The sequence below is a fragment of the Dasypus novemcinctus genome, chromosome 15, assembly GCF_030445035.2.
Source record: "Dasypus novemcinctus isolate mDasNov1 chromosome 15, mDasNov1.1.hap2, whole genome shotgun sequence".
NCBI classification, from domain to species: Eukaryota; Metazoa; Chordata; class Mammalia; order Cingulata; family Dasypodidae; genus Dasypus; species Dasypus novemcinctus.
In genome coordinates, this window is record NC_080687.1 from 101,513,086 (window position 1) to 101,536,618 (window position 23,533).

General features: G+C 61.1%; 1 pseudogene; it reads right to left on the reverse strand.

The window, feature by feature from the left end:
• Positions 1–1,249: 1,249 nt before the first annotated feature.
• LOC101447740 (NEDD8-conjugating enzyme UBE2F-like) lies at positions 1,250–2,298 on the reverse strand (annotated as a pseudogene).
• Positions 2,299–23,533: the final 21,235 nt, after the last annotated feature.

A 23,533-nucleotide genomic window follows, 5' to 3' on the forward strand; every position in this document is an offset into this window, starting at 1 on the left:
GAGGGCGGGGAAGGGTGGAGAAACAAATAAAATAACTCTTAAAAAAAAAAAATCCCCTGTCCTGGGGAAATGTGGGGATTCCTGCACATGGGTTTCCAGCAGGCAAATAAGCTGCAGGTTTATTAAAAAAGAAACTGCTCGAGCAGGGAGAACTCGAGCCGGGAACTCAGAGCGCACGTCTCAGATGGCTTTTGGGCTACAGGGGCTTATCAAGGCAATTAGGGGACTTAGTGGGAAGTTAGAATGATTGGTTGACATCTGAATTCTTTGTGCAAGAGGGTCTCACACGAAGCGCAGAACAGATACATATTGGTTAGCACAGTATACGTGCCCATTTTTAACAAGCTGTCCCCGGCCAGCCTGCGATCATCTTATTACTAACTAGTGCTCAAACTACAACTTAGTAGGAATGCCTAGTTTTTTCAGGGTGTCCCATCCTTGGTCGATTTTTATCTTCATGCCATTTTTCGGAAAGGGGGCCCCTCCTTGCAATTCCCAATGCAAGTGACCATTTTATTTTATTTACAAGAGCAAATAAAAATGTGAATGGTCAAAGTATATCATGTGGGGAGTGGGTGTAGCCCAGCGGTTGAGCGCCTGCTTCCCATGTACAAGGTCCTAGGTTCAATCCCAGTACGTCCTAATATATATATACACACACATACACACGTATCTCAAAATCAGCCTTAATGAATGCTGTACAGACGTCTTCTGGAATCCTTAGGGTTTTTTTTTCTGTTCCAAAATATGCTTACGTTAAATAAAATACGCATTTCAGTGAGAGATATACAGTAAATGACTCTAAGCCTTCTGGCAAGCTCCAGGACACCTAGGCAGGGCCGACGTTTCGGGAAGAAGCTGAGAAAATTTGCCTAGGTCCCCATTTGCAGCGAGTGCCTCACGGCCCACCAGCGGTCACACTGAACATGTCCTTAGCATCACCTGTGCGGGAAACTGGCTTGCTTGGGAAAAAGGGAGGCAAGCTGTAGCCTCAACTCTGAGCCCCTTAAAGCTTCTCAGAACGTCATCAACAGCCTACACAGCAGAGTTTTGAAGAAGTGAACATGGCAAGCAAGCAGACAACTCCCCAGAGCCCAAAGCACGCCTTCTGGCTGAATTCGTTGAGCTCCCCGCCACACAGGCAGTCAGGCAGCGTTTCTTCTTGGGGACAACGTGGCCATGGACTGGAACGATCCAGGGGGCGGAGGGTCAGGGGGCGGGGAGAGGAGGGTTAGCCTTGTTGTTTTAGTTAGACGCATCTGCCACCCGCAATCCGTGGTCCTGCGCGCTTCTCCTCGTGTCGTCTGGCATAACACTTAACGTCGTCTTCAACTTTATCCCGGAAATCCTCCCTGTCCTGCAAATGATGTTCTGGGGCATCAGTATTCAGCAGATCATCAAAATTCAAAAGGTCGGTAAATAAAGAGTTTAACCCCCAAACCACGTCCTTCGACGTCCTCGTGGGAGCCCAGCCAGGGCCGTCGATCGAATGTGCTCTCAGTGAACTTAGACATATTTCCCCCGTCTCTGTGACGTTGGGGTGCCAAGTTCTGGTCAAGCATTTTACTTTGGGAGGCACCATGTTGCACGCATCAGGAACTTCAGTTTCAAACTGAAGGCTTCCACCTGACAGTAACCCTCATCTGGGGTTACCGCTGGCTGCAAGCAATGCCGCTTGTTCAGATCAGGAAAACGCACTTTACATGCACAAGGTAAATTAGCTTCGAGTTCCGCAATTTCTTTTTTTGTGTGTAGATTTATTATTTATTTATTTCTCTCCCCTTCCCCGCCCCCCCCGCCCCCCCCCCCAGTTGTCTGCTCTCTGTGTCCATTCGCTGTGTGTCCTTCTGTGACGGCTTCTGTTGTTGTCAGCGGCACGAGAATCTGTTTCTTTTTGTTGCGTCATCTTGTGTCAGCTCTCTGTGTGTGCGGCACCACTTCTGGGCAGGCTGCACTTCCTTTCGCGCTGGGCGGCTCTCCTTACAGGGCGCACTCCTTGTTCATGGGGCTCCCCTACGTGGGGACACCCCTGTGTGGCACGGCACTCCTTGCGCACATCAGCACTGCGCATGGGCCAGCTCCACACGGGTCAAGGAGGCCCAGGGTTTGAACCGCGGACCTCCCATGTGGTAGGTGGACGCCCTAACCACTGGGCCAAGTCCGCTTCCCATCCACAACCTTTTTAAACGAGCAGCTTGTCCCTCACAGGGACCCTCCGAGAGGAGTCAGAAGCAGTGGCTGCGGTCTGGGACCCTTTGAGGCCGGCCCCCGCTTCGGCGTGCTCACCAGAGCGAGCATTACTGCGGCCTTTGTCCCGGGCCCCAGAGTCGGGCAAGGTGGCCCTCACCCAGTGCCAGGCCTGGCCCGTGGCGCCCCCAGCCTACAGGTGTTTCGAAAAGGAGGTTTCTTTAAAACTGATTTTGTATCTACGAGAACTTCAAACTTCAGAACGCAATGGCTTGAATTGGCTTGTCAAGGAGTCTATTTATACTTGCCAAGTTTTGAAGTTTGTAAAAGACATGTATCTTGTACTGTTTTCTGGAAAAGGTTCTGTTTCTTGGGATACAGTGGAGACTCCTGAGGACAGTGCCTTTTTTTGGCTTTGGCCATGTCTGCGGTATCTCAACTCACCCAAAATGTCAGCGAAGGCTTTCCTAAGGATGAAGGGACAAGACGGGCGTTTAATGACTGTTTATTACTGATGGCAAAGACAAATGTCTATGCGCTCTTACTTCAAAGGAAATAATCCACGGCAATGGAGCAAAACGAGTGTGCTTTTGCAGCAGGGGAGTCGCCTGTGGCTCTCACCGCTGCCGGCCCGGTCCCCCCCCCCCCGCTGCCCCCAGCTCCCGGTGAGTCTGGGGTCCACGGCAGTTCATCCCACCCACACTGCCCGAGCAAGCAGAACGGTGACAACGGGCTGGCCAAAGGACGGCTGCCAGCTGGACCGTCCAGGATGCATGCTGCAGGCTTCTCTCAAAAGGAAGAGCCAAGAGAAGCGTTTTCCAGAAGGGTCCTGCGGGAGCCGCATCTAGCCCACTCCACTTGGACGCATCCCAGAGGGGCCAGCTTGCAGGTGCAAACCTCCTTCCCCGAGCGTGTCACCTCTGCTCACGCAGGAAGATAACCCAGGAACCCAGAGGAGCGCAGACCGCTCCAGTTCAAGCCTGCCACCGCTTCCTGGAAGAGAGCATGCGCTGCCGCCTTGCGTAAAATTTCCCAGCCGTCTTCAGAGCCAAGTGGAATGACTGGAACTTCGGGCTGTGGAGATCGAGGACCCCCTCTAGTGGGAAAACAGCCCGCTGCCACCGCAGTGAGGGATGAAGTCACCGGGCAGGTCGACACTCCCGCGCAACCCTTCCTGCGGGGTAGAGGCACCCCGGCAGAGGCCTCCGTACGGAGTCTTGACAAAATTAGCCTTTCTCTGTAACCGTGTGGGGCAGAGCCGCTTGCCAAGGAAGGGAAGCTGTCCTCTTTGGGGCACGCAAGGCGCGCCACGGGTCCCCTCGAGCAAAGGGAGGCCGGCGCCGGGATCACGCGCCGTCGGCTTGCTGAGCAAGGGCCCCCTGGGCCCCCCGGCAGCCCCCAGCCCCACACTTGGGCAGCTAGGGCACAGCCAGCCCCCAGCCCTCCCGCGTGTGGGGCTGAGCTCCAGGGAGGAGGCCCCTTCCAGGGAGCCCCCCAAGGGCGTTTGCACCCTCAATGGGGGACTCCGGTTCCCTGAGGAGCAGTGGCCTTCATTAGACCCGAAGTCGCTGGGGCCCAGGTGGCCCGTGTCCACGTGGGGCCCAAGCCGCTCACAGAGCCTCCTCCTCCGCGGCTTCCAGGGCGCAACGTCCTTGCCGCCTCCTCCAGGAGGGCTTCCAAGGCTCAGCCAGGCCCCCGCGGCACCGGCTTCGGGCTACCACCAGTGGCTTCCATGCAGGCCGGCCTCTCCCTCCAGGGCAGGGGTGGGCCTGCCCCTCCCGGAGGGGGCCTGGCCTCAGGGGGGGCCCCCGCTTGTTTGCGGGAAGTGGTGAAGGGACACGAGCCCCGGCCTGGGGCTGGGGTGGTGGCGAGGGCCGGGGAGACCCTATCCCCACCCTGAGCAGGTCTCTCCACGGGAAGGCATCGCGGCTCTGCCGTTACAGGGGTGCTGAGGAAATGACGAGGTTACACAGGGCTCTGCAGGCGCCAAGTGGTCTCCAGGGCCTTTTTGTCTCCTTTCGCCCATTCCCGTTTACGGCAAGAGCTTCTGCATTGCCAGAGCGTCACAGAGGGCGGAGGGGACGTGGGGGGCAGAGGCCACCAGCCCCAGAGCCCAGGGACACAGACATCGAGGTGGCGGCCACCACCCAAAGCTTCCAGCCCAGCAGCTTTTTCCCTAACCGAGCCTAACCCCACCCCGAGACCCCCGTCTCCTCTGTCTGGGACGAGGCCAGCATCGGTGCGCTTAGAAAGCTCTCCAGGTGATGCCAGCGGGCACCCAAGCTGAGCTCCACGCCTCCCAGCGGCTGCCAGGCGAGTCGACAGCGACAGGGGGTGGATCGCTTTCCCAGGGGCTCTGGCTGGTGTGGGGCAGAGCCACCGCGCCGACTGGCCCCTGCTCAGCCCAGGCAGGGCCCTGGGACGGTGACAGGTGGCCTGCACTCCGCTCCACCCCCCTGGGATAGAGCCCTGCCCGCCCCGCTGCCGAGGCTCCCGGCAACCCTGCCTCTGGCAGCGCCCCCAGTGAGGGCTGGCAATTCTAGGGTTCATCCCAGCCTCAGGCGGCGCAGTGAGCTCGCAAACTGGACAGCCCGAAGCGGGTCACTGCAGGCCGAGAGACCTGGCCAGGGCTTGCACACAGAGATCAATGTCCCCAGGAAACTCAGAGGTTCGTTTTGTGCCTGAGGTTGCAGGAGGTTTGTTTGATTCCATGTGGTGGCCATCAGGCTAATGTGTCACCGTGACCAGGCCGTGCTGCCCAGCTGTGTGGTCAAGCAAGCGCTGGGCTAACTGTCAAACAAGGACATGCATGGGCTTTAGTCATCAGGAGTTCACTGCATAGAGGGCTGGTTATATCTGCAATCAACCTGGGACACTGCCGTCAGCAATGAGTGACGTTTTTTAAATCAGTTGAATGCCTTAAAAGGGAAAGTGATTTCAGCGTTTAGAGAGAATTTTCCAGCTGTCTTTGGACAGCCACTGCCTCCTGGGAACTCATCAAGGACCTTCACCGGAGCCCGTGGTTGCAGCCTGCGTGCGGCACCTGGACTTGTGCATCCCCACGGTCATGGGAGAGACTTATTAATCCTGCACTTTGGGAAGCGGATTTGGCTCAATGGCTAGAACATCCGCCCACCACATGGGAGGTCCGCGGTTCAAACCCCGGGCCTCCTTGACCCGTGTGGAGCTGGCCATGCGCAGTGCTGATGCACGCAAGGAGTGCCCTGCCACGCAGGGGTGTCCCCCACGTAGGGGAGCCCCACGCGCAAGGAGTGCACCCTGTAAGGAGAGCCGCCCAGCGCGAAAGAAAGTGCAGCCTGCCCAGGAATGGTGCCGCATGCATGGAGAGCTGACGCAGCAAGATGATGCAACAAAAAGAGACACAGATTCCTGGTGCCGGTGACAAGAATAAAAGCGGACACAGAAGAACACACAGTGAATGGACACAGACAGCAGACAACGGGGGCGGGGAGGGAAGGGGAAATAAATAAATAAATAATTTAAAAATCTTTTAAAAAAATCCTGTACTATTGACAGGTGTCTCCTGTTGAGCCTGTTTCCCTAGAGAACCTGACACTGCACATGGACTAGGCTCGCTGGTGTAGATGTGCAGGGTGGGGTGTGAGGAATCCTCAGATCCACTGGTCAGTTTCCTGTGTTGTCTCAGATTCCGGCACGTTCTCAGTGGCTTTTATTCCACAGCCCCCCGTTTCCTGGCACCTCTAGGGTGTCAAAAGAGGACAGGTCACTTCTAATTTTTTGAAACTCCCGCTCTATCAAAAATGGAGAAATTCCAAAAACAATGAATCAGAGTGTGTTTTAAAGGTTTACATTTAACAACAAAAAATGCTTTTGCCTTTCACCCATGTGCAGTGCAAGATAATTGTGCTATTTGCAAGATAATTATCGGAACTGATAAAATGACAAAATCATAATATCCCACCAGCAGTGTGGTCTGATGGGGGCATGGGGTAACACTGAGGTGACCGTCTTTCCGTTCTATGACAGAGTGTACATTTGGGGGTCGTGGGAATGTTACATTCTCCCACCAAAAATTTAAATGAAGACTCAGGCTCTAGCAGAGAACTGCAGGGTAAGGGTAAGTGAAGAGGGGAGATGAGGTAGAGGACTCCAGGAACGGAGGCCAGAAAGCAGGAAGGAAGAGGGAGCTTGGGGGGCAAGGTGTTGGGGTACTGTTGATTGACTAAGCCTCAATGCTTCCAAACCATAGAGCACCCTAAACCACATTAAAAGGAATTTGAAGGAAAAATACCGAATGATCTGAGCAAAGGTAACAGTGCATGACATATTGAGTAACAAGAGCAGTTTCAAAAACGACCCGCGCAGGGCGGGCGTGTTCTTTAAAAGGCTTGCGTGCGCCAGAGTCACGGCCATGGGGTCTGAAAACAGAAGCCCCCGCTGAGGCGTTACGTGGGGTTTTGGTTTCTTCTCTGTGTGTTTTTGAAATTTCCAGATTCCACTTGTCATGAGTATGTATTACATTTACATCGGATAAAATAAATGTTATTTTAAAGCATTAGTATGAGAAAAGGAAAGAAGGAAGAACCAAAGTAAAATGGAAGAAAGAGGGAAGGAGGGGGGGAGGGAGGGTGGAAGGAAGGAAGGAGAGAGGTAAGGAAGGAAGGGAGGAAGAAGAGAACGAGGGAGGGAGGGAGGAGAGAGGGAGGGAGGAGAGAGGGAGAGACAGGAAGGGAAGGGAAGGGAAGGCAGGGGAGGGAAGGGGAGGGAAGGGAAGGCAGGGAAGGGAAAGGGGAGGGAAGGGGAGGGAAGGGAAGGCAGGGGAGGGAAAGGGGAGGGAAGGGAAGGGAAGGCAGGGGAGGGAAGGGGAGGGAAGGGAAGGGAAGGCAGGGGAGGCAAGGCAGGGGAGAGAAAGGGGAGGGGAGGGAAGGGAAGGGAAGGCAGGGGAGGGAAGGCAGGGGAGGAAGAGAAGTGGAGGAACGTCCTGTACTGTTGTGCTTGTTGGTTGGTGGTCCCCGTCCAGGGTACTGAGACTGGGAGACAGGGAGGAGGACAGACAGCCTGGGTGGGCCTGGGCCAGGGGCAGCCAAGGGACAGGGGGTCGCAGGGTCCCTGCGCAGCCGTGCTCGTCTTGCCCTGCCTTTCGAGGGGAGGCGTGGTCTGGGCCCCCCTGCAGGTGCAGCGGTCCTTGCATCCCCTGCGGTGGCGGTACTGCTGTGTCCGGCGCTGCTAGGCCGGGCTCGGTCCACGGCCGCGTGTCTAGAACGTCCCGCACTAGTCATGGAGCGTTGTTCAGAAGTGTCTCACAGTGCATAGTTTCGGTTAATGAATCTGGATAAACACATACCCCGTTTACCAACTTAAATAATTTGCATAATGGGCTTGTTTAGTTTCCACCTGAGCTCACTTTAGTTTTCAGGACAGCAGAGAACGCCACGTGCACAGCTGTAGTGTGCACACATCACACACACAGCTTGCTCACACTCACGAGTCCCCCGCTGAACTCACTCTACTCGCGCCGCGCTCACGCTCGCACCCGCTGACACACGTGCTCACACCCTCAGCACGCTCAGTCACGCTCACACACACTTACACTGCGGGACGGTCTGAAGTGCTTTCATGACTCCCAAAAGAGAAAGGCTGTGCTCGTGAGCCCCCACCTGTGGGTGTGGCCCCCTGACGGGGCGACCTCAGGGAGCGACAGGGCCCGGCCTCCGCCCTCTACTGCAGCCTTAGACAGACGAGACCCAGAGACACACGGAGGGGGCGGCCACTTTGACCCTGCCTGGGAGGGGACTCGGGGACCCCAAGCAGCCGAAGCCCACCCAAGCCCCCGGAGGCCGGGCCCACGGAGCAGCTCAGGGCTGAGGCGACGAGTCCCGGGCCGATGGCCACGGCCGGGCTGGGGGGACCGTGGAGCAGCCGAGGCTGAGGAGAAGCCCCGGGCCGATGGCCACGGCCGGGCTGGGGGGACCGTGGAGCAGCCGAGGCTGAGGAGAAGCCCCGGGCCGATGGCCACGGCCGGGCTGGGGGGACCGTGGAGCAGCCGAGGCTGAGGAGAAGCCCCAGGCCGATGGCCACGGCTGGGCTGGGGGGGACCGTGGAGCAGCCGAGGCTGAGGAGAAGCCCCAGGCCGATGGCCACGGCCGGGCTGGGGGGACCGCGGAGCAGCCGAGCCTGAGGCAGCCGGGAGGGAGGCTGGCCCTGCACCTGAGCACCGGAGACGGGGATCCGGGGAGGCAGGGCCCGCGGCCATGGCCGGCGTCTCGGCTCCACGTGGCGGCGCGGGCTCACGGGCAGCTGACCAGGGTGAGAAAGCCTCTCGACGGGGCCTCGATTCAGACGCTTCGCAGCCTCAGAGCTGTCAGCTGTTGCCCTAACGCATTTCCCACAGTAAAGGCCAGCCCACTTCTGGCACTTGGCAGCGCAGGCCTGTGGCAAACCAGGACACGCTGTCGCGCCCCCCGCGTGCCCGCTCCCGCCACGACTCGCTCCACACCCCGGGCCAGCGCTGGCTCTGGCCGCTCTCGCCCCTCCATCCCAGCGACCCACCGGGCCTCCGAGGGGTCCCCTCTGTCAGGCAGCCCTCCAAGGGGGAGAACGGCCGCAGGCACCCAGACAGCGCGTTTGCCGAGCACCGCGCTGCCCCGCCCTCCACCGCGTCCCCAGGGACAGGCGTGTCCAGGGACCCTCCGTGTCGGCCGAGGGGGGGAGCAAGTCCACGCTGTGTGCCCAGCTCCTCGGGCCGCCAGGGACCCACTCGGTCCTGGGCCTGACCCAGTGTGGTCAGGCTCCTGCACTATCCCCCATCACCCCCCCCAAAGCCCTCCTGAATCGCGCCCCTCCAGCACCCCCAACCCCTACACTACATCCCCTTGAACTCCCCCCACAACACCCTGTCCACGGGAGCCCCCTCCTTCACTCCCCTCCACCACGACCCCAGCACCAAGCCCCCCACCAAGCCCCCACCATTCACCCCCACCATGCCCCCACCATGCCCCCACCATGCCCCCCACCATGCCCCCACCATGCCCCCACCATGCCCCCCACCATTCATCTCCACCATGCCCCCACCATGCCCCCACCAAGCCCCCCACCATTCATCTCCACCATGCCCCCACCATGCCCCCACCATGCCCCCACCATGCCCCCCACCAAGCCCCCACCATGCCCCCACCATGCCCCCACCATGCCCCCCACCAAGCCCCCCACCATTCATCTCCACCATGCCCCCACCATGCCCCCACCATGCCCCCCACCAAGCCCCCACCATGCCCCCACCATGCCCCCACCATGCCCCCCACCAAGCCCCCCACCATTCATCTCCACCATGCCCCCACCATGCCCCCACCAAGCCCCCCACCATTCATCTCCACCATGCCCCCACCATGCCCCCACCATGCCCCCACCATGCCCCCACCATGCCCCCCACCAAGCCCCCACCATGCCCCCCACCAAGCCCCCACCATGCCCCCACCATGCCCCCACCATGCCCCCACCAAGCCCCCCACCAAGCCCCACACCATTCACCCCCACCATGCCCCCACCATGCCCCACCATGCCCCCACCATGCCCCCACCATGCCCCCCACCATGCCCCCACCATGCCCCCACCATGCCCCCACCATGCCCCCACCATGCCCCCCACCAAGCCCCCACCATGCCCCCACCATGCCCCCACCATGCCTCCCACCATGCCCCCACCATGCCCCCACCAAGCCCCCCACCAAGCCCCACACCATTCACCCACACCATGCCCCCACCATGCCCCGACCATGCCCCCACCATGCCCCCACCATACCCCCCACCAAGCCCCCACCAAGCCCCCACCATGCCCCCACCATGCCCCCACCAAGCCCCCCACCAAGCCCCACACCATTCACCCCCACCGTGCCCCCACCGTGCCCCCACCATGCCCCCACCATGCCCCCACCATGCCCCCCACCAAGCCCCCACCAAGCCCCCACCATGCCCCCACCATGCCCCCACCATGCCCCCAGCACCAAGCCCCCCACCAAGCCCCACACCACTCACCCCCACCATGCCCCCACCATGCCCCCAGCACCATGCCCCCACCATGCCCCCACCATGCCCCCACCATGCCCCCCACCAAGCCCCCACCATGCCCCCACCATGCCCCCACCATGCCCCCACCATGCCCCCACCAAGCCCCACACCAAGCTCCCACCATGCCCCCACCATGCCCCCACCATGCCCCCACCATGCCCCCACCATGCCCCCTACCAAGCCCCCCACCAAGCCCCCACCATACCCCCACCATGCCCCCACCAAGCCCCACACCAAGCTCCCACCATGCCCCCACCATGCCCCCACCATGCCCCCCACCAAGCTCCCACCATGCCCCCAGCACCAAGTCCCCACCATGCCCTCACCATGCTCCCACCATGCCCCCACCAAGCCCCACACCAAACTCCCACCATGCCCCCACCATGCCCCCACCATGCCCCCCACCAAGCTCCCACCATGCCCCAGCACCAAGTCCCCACCATGCCCTCACCATGCCCCCACCATGCCCCCAGCACCAAGCCCCCCACCAAGCCCCACACCACTCACCCCCACCATGCCCCCACCATGCCCCCAGCACCATGCCCCCACCATGCCCCCACCATGCCCCCCACCATGCCCCCAGTACCAAGCCCCCCACCAAGCCCCCAACCAAGCCTGCACCATGTTCCTCCACCAAGCCCCTCCACCAAGCCCCCCACCAAGCCCCCCACCATGCCCCCATTATGCCCCCACCATGCCCCCAGCACCAAGCCCCCCACCAAGCCCCCTCCCCCAAGACCGCTCCACCAAGACTCCACCATTCCCCCCCACCAAGCCCCACCATGCTCCTCCACCATGCCCCCACCATGCCCCCACCATGCCCTCCACCATGCCCCCACGATGCCCCCACTATGTCCCCCACCATGGCCCTACCATGCTCCTCCACCATGCTCCTCCACCATGCCCCCCACCATGCCCCCACCATGCTCCTCCACCATGCCCCGACCATGCCCCCACCATGCCCCCACCATGCTCCTCCACCATGCCCCGACCATGCCCCCACTATGTCCCCCACCATGGCCCTACCATGCTCCTCCACCATGCCCCCCACCATGGCCCCCAAGATGCCCCCCACCAAGCCCCCCACCATGCTCCTCCACCATGCCCCCCATCATGCCCCCACCATGTCCCCCACCATGCCCCCCACCATGCCCCCACCATGCCCCCACCATGGCCCTACCATGCTCCTCCACCATGCTCCTCCACCATGCCCCCCACCATGCCCCCACCATGCCCCCACCATGCCCCCACCATGTCCCCCACCATGTCCCCCACCATGCCCCCACCATGCCCCCACCATGCCCCCACCATGCTCCTCCACCATGCCCCCCACCATGCCCCCACCATGCCCCCACCATGTCCCCCACCATGTCCCCCACCATGCCCCCACCATGCCCCCACCATGCTCCTCCACCATGCCCCCACCATGCTCCTCCACCATGCCCCCACCATGCCCCCACCATGTCCCCCACCATGTCCCCCACCATGCTCCTCCACCATGCTCCTCCACCATGTCCCCACCATGCCCCCACCATGCCCCCACCATGTCCCCCACCATGCCCCCCACCAAGCCCCCCACCATGCTCCTCCATGCCCCCACCATGCCCCCACCATGTCCCCCACCATGCCCCCCACCATGCCCCCACCATGCCCCCACAATGGCCCTACCATGCTCCTCCACCATGCTCCTCCACCATGCCCCCCACCATGCCCCCACCATGCCCCCACCATGCCCCCACCATGTCCCCCACCATGTCCCCCACCATGCCCCCACCATGCCCCCACCATGCTCCCACCATGCTCCTCCACCATGCCCCCCACCATGCCCCCACCATGCCCCCACCATGTCCCCCACCATGTCCCCCACCATGCCCCCACCATGCCCCCACCATGCCCCCACCATGCTCCTCCACCATGCCCCCACCATGCTCCTCCACCATGCCCCCACCATGCCCCCACCATGTCCCCCACCATGTCCCCCACCATGCTCCTCCACCATGCTCCTCCACCATGTCCCCACCATGCCCCCACCATGCCCCCACCATGTCCCCCACCATGCCCCTCACCAAGCCCCCCACCATGCTCCTCCATGCCCCCACCATGCCCCCACCATGCCCCCACCATGCTCCTCCACCATGCCCCCACCATGCCCCCACCATGTCCCCCACCATGTCCCCCACCATGCTCCTCCACCATGCTCCTCCACCATGTCCCCACCATGGCCCCACCATGCCCCCACCATGTCCCCCACCATGCCCCCCACCAAGCCCCCCACCATGCTCCTCCATGCCCCCACCATGCCCCCACCATGCTCCTCCACCATGCCCCCCACCATGCCCCACCATGCCCCCACCATGCCCCCACCATGCCCCCACCATGCTCCTCCACCATGCCCCCACCATGCTCCTCCACCATGTCCCCACCATGCCCCCACCATGCCCCACCATGTCCCCCACCATGCCCCCCACCAAGCCCCCCACCATGCTCCTCCATGCCCCCACCATGTCCCCACCATGCCCCCACCATGGCCCCACCATGCTCCTCCACCATGCTCCTCCACCATGCCCCCACCATGCTCCCCACCATGCCCCCCACCATGCCCCCCACCAAGCCCCCACCATGCTCCTCCATGCCCCCACCATGCCCCCACCATGCCCCCACCATGCTCCTCCACCATGTCCCCACCATGTCCCCCACCATGCCCGCACCATGCCCCCCACCAAGCCCCCCACCATGCCCCCACCATGCCCCCCCACCATGTCCCCCACCATGCCCCCACCATGCCCCCACCATGTCCCCCACCATGCCCCCCACCATGCCCCCACCATGCTCCTCCACCATGCCCCCCACCATGCCCCCCACCATGCCCCCACCATGCCCCCCACCAAGCCCCCCACCATGCCCCCACCATGCTCCTCCACCATGTCCCCACCATGTCCCCCACCATGCTCCTCCACCATGCCCCCACCATGCCCCCCACCAAGCCCCCCACCATGCCCCCCCATTCTCCTCCACCATGTCCCCACCATGTCCCCCACCATGCTCCTCCACCATGCCCCCACCATGCCCCCACCATGCCCCCACCAAGCCCCCCACCATGCCTCCTCCATGCCCCCACCATGTCCCCACCATGCCCCCACCATGGCCCCACCATGCTCCTCCACCATGCTCCTCCACCATGCCCCCACCATGCTCCCCACCATGCCCCCCACCATGCCCCCCACCAAGCCCCCCTCCATGCTCCTCCATGCCCCCACCATGCCCCCACCATGCCCCCACCATGGCCCCACCATGCTCCTCCACCATGCTCCTCCACCATGCCCCCACCATGCTCCCACCATGCCCCCACCATGTCCCCACCATGTCCCCCACCATGCCCCCCACCATGTCCCCCACCATGCCCCCACCATGCTCCTCCACCATGTCCCCACCATGTCCCCCACCATGCCCGCACCATGCCCCCACCAAGCCCCCACCTTGCCCCCACCATGCCCCCCACCATGTCCCCCACCATGCCCCCACCATGCCCCCACCATGTCCCCCACCATGCCCCCCACCATGCCCCCACCATGCTCCTCCACCATGCCCCCACCATGTCCCCACCATGCCCCCACCATGCCCCCCACCAAGCCCCCACCAAGCCCCACACCATGCCCCCACCATGCTCCTCCACCATGCCCCACCATGCCCCCCACCATGTCCCCCACCATGCCCCCACCATGCCCCCCACCATGTCCCCCACCATGCCCCCCACCATGCCCCCACCATGCTCCTCCACCATGCCCCCACCATGCCCCCACCATGCCCCCACCATGCCCCCCACCAAGCCCCCACCATGCCCCCACCATGCTCCTCCACCATGTCCCCACCATGTCCCCCACCATGCTCCTCCACCATGCCCCCACCATGCCCCCCACCAAGCCCCCCACCATGCCCCCACCATGCTCCTCCACCATGCCCCCACCATGCCCCCACCATGCCCCCACCATGCCCCCCACCATGCCCCCCACCATGCCCCCACCATGCTCCTCCACCATGCTCCTCCACCATGCCCCCACCATGCTCCTCCACCATGCCCCCACCATGCCCCCACCAAGCCCCCACCATGCCCCCACCATGCCCCCACCATGCCCCCACCATGCCCCCACCATGCTCCTCCACCATGTCCCCACCATGTCCCCCACCATGCTCCCCCACCATGCCCCCCACCAAGCCCCCCACCATGCCCCCACCATGCCCCCACCATGCTCCTCCACCATGTCCCCACCATGTCCCCCACCATGCTCCTCCACCATGTCCCCACCATGTCCCCCACCATGCCCCCACCATGCTCCTCCACCATGCCCCCACCATGGCCCCACCATGCTCCTCCACCATGCCCCCACCATGGCCCCACCATGCCCCCACCATGCTCCTCCACCATGCTCCTCCACCATGTCCCCACCATGGCCCCACCATGGCCCCCCCCCACCATGGCCCCACCATGTCCCCCACCATGCTCCTCCACCATGCCCCCACCATGGGCCCCACCATGCCCCCACCATGCCCCCACCATGCCCCCACCATGTCCCCCACCATGTCCCCCACCATGCCCCCACCATGCCCCCACCATGCCCCCACCATGCCCGCACCATGCCCCCACCATGCCCCCACCATGCTCCTCCACCATGCCCCCACCATGGCCCCACCCATGCTCCTCCACCATGCCCCACCATGCCCCCACCATGCCCCCACCATGTCCCCACCATGCCCCCACCATGCTCCTCCACCATGTCCCCACCATGGCCCCACCATGGCCCCACCATGTCCCCACCATGTCCCCCACCATGCTCCTCCACCATGTCCCCACCATGCCCCCCACCATGCCCCCACCATGCCCCACCATGGCCCCACCATGCTCCTCCACCATGCCCCCACCATGCCCCCACCATGTCCCCACCATGTCCCCCACCATGCCCGCACCATGTCCCCACCATGCCCCACCATGTCCCCCACCATGTCCCCCACCATGCTCCTCCACCATGCCCCCACCATGCCCCCACCATGTCCCCACCATGTCCCCCACCATGCTCCTCCACCATGTCCCCACCATGTCCCCCACCATGCCCCCACCATGTCCCCACCATGTCCCCACCATGCCCCCACCATGCTCCTCCACCATGCCCCCACCATGCCCCCACCATGTCCCCACCATGTCCCCCACCATGCCCACACCATGCCCCCCACCATGCCCCCACCATGCTCCTCCACCATGCCCCCCACCATGTCCCCACCATGCCCTCCACCATGCCCCCACCATGCCCCACCATGCCCGCACCATGCCCCCACCATGTCCCCACCATGGCCCCCCACCAAGCCCCCCACCAAGCCCCCACCATGCCCCCACCAAGCCCCCCACCATGCTCCTCCACCATGTCCCCACCATGCCCCCCACCATGCTCCTCCACCATGCCCCCCACCAAGCCCCCCACCATGCTCCTCCATGCCCCCACCAAGCCCCCCCACCAAGCCCCCTCCATCACTCCCTCTGCATCACATTCCCCTGCATCATTTTCTTTCCTCCAGGCAGGTGAAGAAGTTTGCCTCTGTGTGCTCTTTTAAAAATATATACATATATGTATTTTTAAACAAATGAATTTTATTGATACAAATTAATAGACACACAGTTCATCCAAAGTGTACAATCACTGGTATTTGCATAATCACATAGCTGTGCGCTCATCACTTCAATCGTTATTATAGCATTTTCATTATTTCAATAATAATAATATAAACAAAAACCAGACAAGCCAACACCTCTCCCTCTCTCTACTTCCCCCACTGCACACAGCTGCTGTTTCTGCTACTCCTAAGTGCATAATCAGTGGCTTTTAGTAGCATCACAGTGTGGTACAGTCATCATCTCAAAAAGTTTAGAACAATCCATTACTCCAAAAGAAAGACTCCACACCCCTTAGCATTCCTTTCTCAGACCTAAATAACCACTGATTTCCTTTCATCTTTATAAATTGATTTATATTTATGTTTTATATAAGTGGAACCATACAATATGTAGTACTCTGTGTCTGGTCTCCTTCACTTAGTTTAATTTTTTTTGTCTGATATTAACATTGCATAGTATTAAATTACATTTGTTCAGCTTCAAAGAAAAATGGTCTCATATATGCAATTCTATCCATATTCATATTTCACATAATATATTTAGTTGATAATAGGGCAATCATTCAGTGTTTGTCCTTTTGTGACTGGCTTGCTTCACTCAGCATAATGTCCTCCAAGTTCATCCGCGTTGTCATGTGTTTCAAGACTTCATTTCTTTTTACTGTTGCATAATATTCCATCGTGTGCATACTCCACGATTTGTTCATCCATTCATCAGTTGATGGATACCTGGGTTGTTTCCGCCTTTTGGCAATCGTGAGTCACCCTGCTATGAATATTGGTGTGCACATGTCTATTTGTGTCACGGCTCTCAGGTCTCGAGGGCGTACACCTAGCAATGGTGTTGCTGGGTCCCATGGCAAGTCCATGTTCAGCTTCTTGAGGAATGCCGAACAGTCCTCACAGTGGCTGCAGCGTTCTGCATTCCGTGAGCAGTGAATAAGCAGTCCTATCTCTCCATATCCTCTCCAACACTTACAGTTTTCCGACTTTTTAATAGCAGCCAGTATAGTAGGTGTGAAATGATATTCCTTTGTAGTTTTGATTTGCGTTTCCCTAATAAATATACATATATTTTTTATTAGAGAAGTTGTGAGCTTATAAAACAGTCATGCCTAGTGTGAGGAATTCCCACACCGCGCCCCTCCACCAACACCTGGCATTGTCGTGGCGCACTTGTTACAGGTTGAGAGAGAGCACATCAGCCTTACCACCAACGTGATCCACACTACGGGGTTCTGCTTTCCATGCACCCCTATCATTGCCCCGGGGGCCTATGGTCTCTTTCCTAGAGTTCACGAGAGAACACTCTCCTTTTGCGCGGCTCCCCACACTCTGTCTTCCACCACGTGGCTCACTGTGTCATGCGCTCCCCGCCTTGCACAGTCCATCCGAGTGGACACGCAGTGGCCTCAGCTCCATCCCAGTCGTGCCGCCGTCAGCTCCGGCCATTTCAGGAGGCCCCGGGCGGATCCGCGCTGTGGGCGAGAGAAGCGAGAGGAAGGCTGGGGTGGCTGAGGGGAGGGGCAGAAGCGCCCCAGAACCTCGCCAGCGCGGGAGGGGCGGGCTCGGGGCGCGGGGACGCTGAGGGGGCGGGGCGCGGGGTGCCCTGGGGCCACCGCGCACGCAGCCTCCCCGCCGCCCTCGCCTCCCCGCGCTGCGGGCGCGCTGGCTCCCGCCCCTGCGGTTACCCCACCGCCTCGCGCCCTGGGCCTCGCCTGCGGCGGAGCAGCCCGGCGGAGTCTAAGCCCCTCTCCCCCTTCCAGACTGGGTGGCGCCCTGCTCTCGGGGACCCTCCGGCTCCCAGGGGCTGTGCGAGGGGCGCGCCTTGCACTCGGGCGAGATGCACGAGGGCACCCGCCGCCCCCTCCTGCTCCTCCGCGGGCGCTCTGGAGCGCTCTTCAGGCCCCGCGGCCTGGCTCTGCCTCCGCGGGGCTCGTGGAGGACAGGTGCGAGTGGACTCAGCCTGCCCCGGCCTCCCACCTGCTGGCCTCCCCTTGCCTTCCTCCCCTCCGCCTGCCCCGAGGGCGGCCTCCCACCTGCCGGCCTGCCCTTGCCTTCCTCCCCTCCGCCTGCCCCGAGGGTGGACACGGGAGGTCGGGGTCCAGGTGTGGGAGGCCAGGGGGGTGCAAGTGGGAGGCCAGGAGGGTGCAAGGTGGGAGGCAAGGTGGGTGCAAGGTGGGAGACCAGGTGGGTGCAAGGTGGGAAGCCAAGTGGGTGCAAGGTGAGTGCAAGGTGGGAGGCCAGGTGGGTGCAAGGTGGGAGGCCAGGTGGGTGCAAGGTGGGAAGCCAGGTGGGTGCAAGATGGCTACAAGGTGGGAGGCCAGGTGGGTGCAAGGTGGGAGGCAAGGTGGGTGCAAAGTGGGAAGCCAGGTGGGTGCAAGGTGGGTGCAAGGTGGGAGGCCAGGTGGGTGCAAGGTGGGAAGCCAGGTGGGTGCAAGGTGGGTGCAAGGTGGGAGGCCAGGTGGGTGCAAGGTGGGAAGCCAGGTGGGTGCAAGGTGGGAGGCCAGGTGGGTGCAAGGTGGGAAGCCAGGTAGGTGCAAGGTGGGAAGCCAGGTAGGTGCAAGGTGGGTGCAAGGTGGGAGGCCAGGTGGGTGCAAGGTGGGAGGCAAGGTGGGTGCAAGGTGGGAGGCCAGGTGGGTGCAAGGTGGGAAGCCAGGTAGGTGCAAGGTGGGTGCAAGGTGGGAGGCCAGGTGGGTGCAAGGTGGGAGGCAAGGTGGGTGCAAGGTGGGAAGCCAGGTGGGTGCAAGGTGGGAGGCCAGGTGGGTGCAAGGTGGGAGGCCAGGTGGGAAGCCAGGTGGGTGCAAGGTGGGCAGCCAGGTGGGAGGCTAGGCTGGAAGGGGAGTGGGGACCGAGCTGTGAGGCTTTCACGTGGCATTTCAAGGAGCTTAGACTCTGTCCTTCAGGAGGCGGGAGGTGGGTGAAGAGCTGAAAGCAGGGAGCGACCACATTCATCCAGGGTGCCGCACAGCCTGTGCTGTAGGGCCTGAGTGGGGACAAGGCAGCCCCAGCTCGGGGGCCAGATCAGGCCCGACTTCTAGGGAGGTGTTTGCACACCTTCATTTAAGGAGGTGCCGGGGCCTGAACCCAGGACCGTGTACCTGGGACGCGGCCGCTCAGCCCTGAGCTCGCTGTGCCTAGGGAGGGTTCGCATCTCAGCGACGGGTGGCGGTGGCGCAGTAGGCCCGGCGCGGCAGGACGTGCTCGAGGCCCTGAGCTCTCATCCGACAGCGCTCCTGGGTCTCCCCCGTCAGCCGCTCCTCGCCGTGTGGCGTGTGGGGCGCGGGTGGGCTGGGCCACCTCTCCCGGGGCCCTGCGCGGGGCCTGGCCGGGCCTGTCCTGCTAGTCGTGCAGGTGTACTGACCATCCATTGATGACGCACGAGGCGGCGCAGCATACAGTGCCTGGCCCAGGCCCTCACCCCGGCGCCCCGCCCCAGCAGGCCGGCGCAGCACTGGACACTGGACGGAACGGCGTTCCTCTCGCGTGGCGACGGAGCTAACCGGCTGCTCTGGCAGGCGTCGGGCCCCCTGAGCCGGCTCTCCATCTGTGGCCCAGGCGGGGCGGGGTTCTACGGCAGTGCCCCCTCCTGCCCGAGTGTGTCGTGATGGACAGACCCTCCCTCCCCACCAGGGACAGATGTGCCGCCGGGGTATGAACCCCTTCCATCAGCCTGTCCCCAGTGAATAATAGCCCAAGCTCGGGACATAACCTCTCCAACAGAGTAGGCATTTTTGGCCTCATGGATGAGGATGTTGAGAAACAGAGAGGTTTGGTGACTTGACCCCGGGTCACACAGCTGCCTGGAGGCAGTGCCAGGCTTGTGCTAAGAACGTGGGTTTCAGAATCGGAGAGAACTCTGTTGACACTGCCCCACCCTTGGCTGCTGGGAGGTCCCACAACCCACTCACCCTCCTGGCTCTCACTCTCCCATAGGTAAGACACCAGGGGCAGTTGGGAGGATTAAATGAGATGGGGATAAAGCATGTAGCACAGTTCCTGGGTAATATTCCATGCATAGCGAAGGTTAACGATAACCATCATTCTTGTTTTCCTCTTCTTTGATCATCCCAGGGAGGAGTCCCTGCCTGACACCTGGGTTCTGGGCTTCCAGCCACTTGGGCTGCTCCTGGAGTCCTGCCTCCCCACAGCCTGGCTGACCCAGGGAGTGGCGCAGGAGGCCGCCACGCTCAGGCTGGCGAATTCTCACTCTCCTCTTGGGCACTGCTCCATGTTGGTATTCTGTTGTCTCTCCACTCCCCTGAAAGGGAGTGGGATGTGAGGACTATCTCTTCTTTATAGAGTGGACGCTCCTGCTGTTTTTTTTCTCCTACAGCTTCAAAGGTGAACTCTGTGCCTGGAGACAGAGCAATTAATTAGTGTTTTAGACTAGAAAAGGGCCTTAGAGTATCTGTGGTGGTGAAGTCTGTGGGTCATCGTGGCTAGGTTATGGGATCTGTTTGTTTGGTCAAGTAAGCACTGGCCTGGTGGTTACTGTAAGAGCATTTCCCAATGACTATAGATGGATTTGCATCTACAGCCAGTTAATTGTATCTACTGATGATTGCATCTACAATTAACAAAGGAGATTGCCTTCAGCAATGAGGAGAGTTTCATCCAATCAGTTGAAAGTCTTAAAGGGAGAACTGAGGATTTCAGCGGCTGGAAGAAGACTTTCTATCTCTACTCCAAACAGCTGGCCTGGGGGATTTATCAAAACCTTCACTGGGTTCCCAGCTTGCAGCCTGCCCTATGCAATTGGAATTTGGGCTTGCCAATCTCCAATGGTCGTGTGAGCAATTTCCTGCAATAAACCTCTTAGTATTTGCATATGTATGCCCTGTCAGTTCTGCATCTCTGGAGAGCCCTGACTAATTCGGTGTCCAAGCCCTCTCATTTGACAAAAGAGGAAAGCGAAGCTCGCAATGGCTCAGTGATCTGCTCAGCAGTTGACAACGGCGCTCTCTTCTCTCCGCCATGCTGGTTTTCTCAATGTCTTCATTTCTGTCCGGTTCATGTTATACATGGACCAGCCCCGGTTTCCCGCGACTTCTTCCCGCTGGTGAGCCCAGGTTGCCCGCTCCACCTGCGCGCGGATTCCTTCCGCCTGTGGTAGTCACCCTCTCAGCTGGAAACCAGCCGGGGAGGGCCTGGGCGGCGCCGAGCCCGCCGTCAGGAGCTGGCCGCTCTCGGGGCGGGGGGCGCGGCGGGGGCTGTGGCCGTCCAGGCCCTCCTCAGGGCGCCCCCAGGGCCTGGCCGCCCCGGCCCGCTCGCTCGCGCCCACTCCTCTCTCCTGGCTCCTCTCCCCGCCTCGTGGCCCCCACAAGGCCCCCAGACCCCTTCCGTGGAGTTGCGCCCCGTCCCACCCCATGCCCGCCCAGCCCTGCAGACCCGACCCCCTGCCGTTGGTGGCTTCGTCCTGGGCAGGACAGAAGGCTTGGAAACGCCCCCAGGACCACCGCCAGCGTCCAGGAAGCCCCCCGCCTCCCGCCCTGCGGGGACCCTTCCCCGCACAAGCCCAGGAGTCCTGCGCTGCGACAGGCGCTGGCCCCAGAGCCGGGCCGCCCCGTGCCAGGTGGGTTGGGGCTGCCCCCGGGAGGCTGGGGCCCCCCGCACGCCCCTGCGGCCCCAGGCCTCCGGGAAGCCCTTGGGCCCCGGGGCTCAGCCCCGCAGCCCTGGGATCCTGGGGTTCCGGTCACTTCCGAGGGTGGGCGCTCCCGGCTCGCGCGTCTGTCTAGTACAGACACAGGAATTGAGAGACAGCTTGGTTGGAGAAATGAGTCTCTCGTCCTTTCTTCATCTTTTTTGGATTAACCATCGTACATGCCAAAGAGGGCTGGGGGGTGGCAGGTTCTCTTTGCAGAGAGCTGGTCTGTCCAGCAGGGATGGAGAACCGAGCGGGAGCCCCCAGACCCCCCAGACGGCCTAGTGTGGCGGCAGAGCCACGCGTCTCACAGGCCCCGCAGGGGAGCTCCCGTGGGGGCGCTGGCCGGCGACGCGGCCTCCGTGGCGGGGCCGGCCCGGAGCGGGGAAGGCTCTGGCTGCGACAGCTCAGGGTGGGTGCACGCCCACTAGTTGGGTGCTCTCTGCGGTCCTGAGAAGGTCGATGGACCAGGCTCTTGGGAAGCTCCTGAAGCCCTGGAAGGCTCCGCCACGCCGTCTTCCCCGGCGGGAGGACAGGTCCGGCCGGGCGCGGGCCGCGGAGCCGTCGTCCTGCTGCTGTCGGCAGTGGGTGCCACGACTCCGCTCGGTGCCAGGACGGGGCTCCTTCCATGGTCGAGAAACCGACTCCTGTTTGTTTCCTGTCCTGGAGATGCATTTCTTTTATCCGGTTGAGGGGGAGCCTCCTGTAGCAGCGTCTCCAAGCCCCCGGTACCGGGAGTCTGAGCTGTGTCAAAGGAGTGCCCGCGGCTGCACAGCTCAGCACACTGAGGGCCCCGGGCCACTGCCTCCCTGCAGCCCTGCGGGACCCTGAGAGCCTCGGCTCCTCCTGGGGGGCCTGGAGCGGCCCCAAAGATTCCCAGAGCATTTCTGAAACTGCCGGATTTAATTAACCCATGTATATGTAAAGTAGGAAAGGTTTGGTGGAGAAAACGTTCCTCTAGGTAGAGCTTTTAAGATGTAAATTTTAAACAGTATTGTCTTGTGCACCTTTAAATATTTTTAATTATTAAAAATAATTCAAAAATGCAGAAAATAATATCTCAGACACCTGCAACCCCACCACCCAGATTTAACAGAAGATAGCATTTGGCTATATTTGTCTCATAATTATTTTTGTATATTCTTAACTGAGTCCTTATTCCACGGGGAAATAGGCCAGTTGGCTTAGCCATTGCCCGCTGGTTGACTCACAGAGAAAAGGAGTATAAGGTAGAGATTAATGTGCAGGTAGACCCTGGAGCCTGCCTGCCCGATATCCAGGCCAGCTCTGCCACTAGTAGTGTGACTCTAGACACGTTACACAACCTCTCTGTGCATTCAATTTCTTTCCAGGAAATGGGAGGACAATGAAAGTCCCCGCCTCACAGCTCTTGCCATGATTACGTGAGACAGTCAGCTTCCAAGGCTGAAGCCTGGCACGGGCTGGCCGAGCTGTCTGTAGGTGGTTGTTCTCTCCAGAGGCTTCTACGTTCTCCCTGCAGCCTTTTCCTTTTCCTCTCCCCACTCACCTTTTAAAATTCCTCAGACACCTGGCACCTGGCTTCTACCGAGATCCCCTTTGTCAAAACAATCGTGTCTGGCCTTGATCTTTATCTATCAAAAAGATCTAGCAAGTTCCTGCCCAGGCCGGGTGAGACCCCCTGGGCAGTCCACGGGAGTCCTCGCTGGCCCCTGTCCACGGGGGGCCGCTCCCCAGCCGGGGACGTCCCAGCCCTCCTCCAGGCCCTGATTTTGGATCTGGTGATAGACCTCCTTCATAGCTTGGTTCCTTCCTTTTGCAAATACACGACTCTTGGCAAAAAACAAACAAATACAGCGTCACAAAGCAAAAGACTGCACGTGTGCCATCGAACAAACAGCTCCGGAAGGCAATGCTTTTTTTTTTTCGTTCTGTAGCTAAATTTGGGCATGTCTTCACCTCAAGGAAATAATTCTCTTTTTTATTTTTTTTAATTTATTTCCCCCTCGCCCCGTGC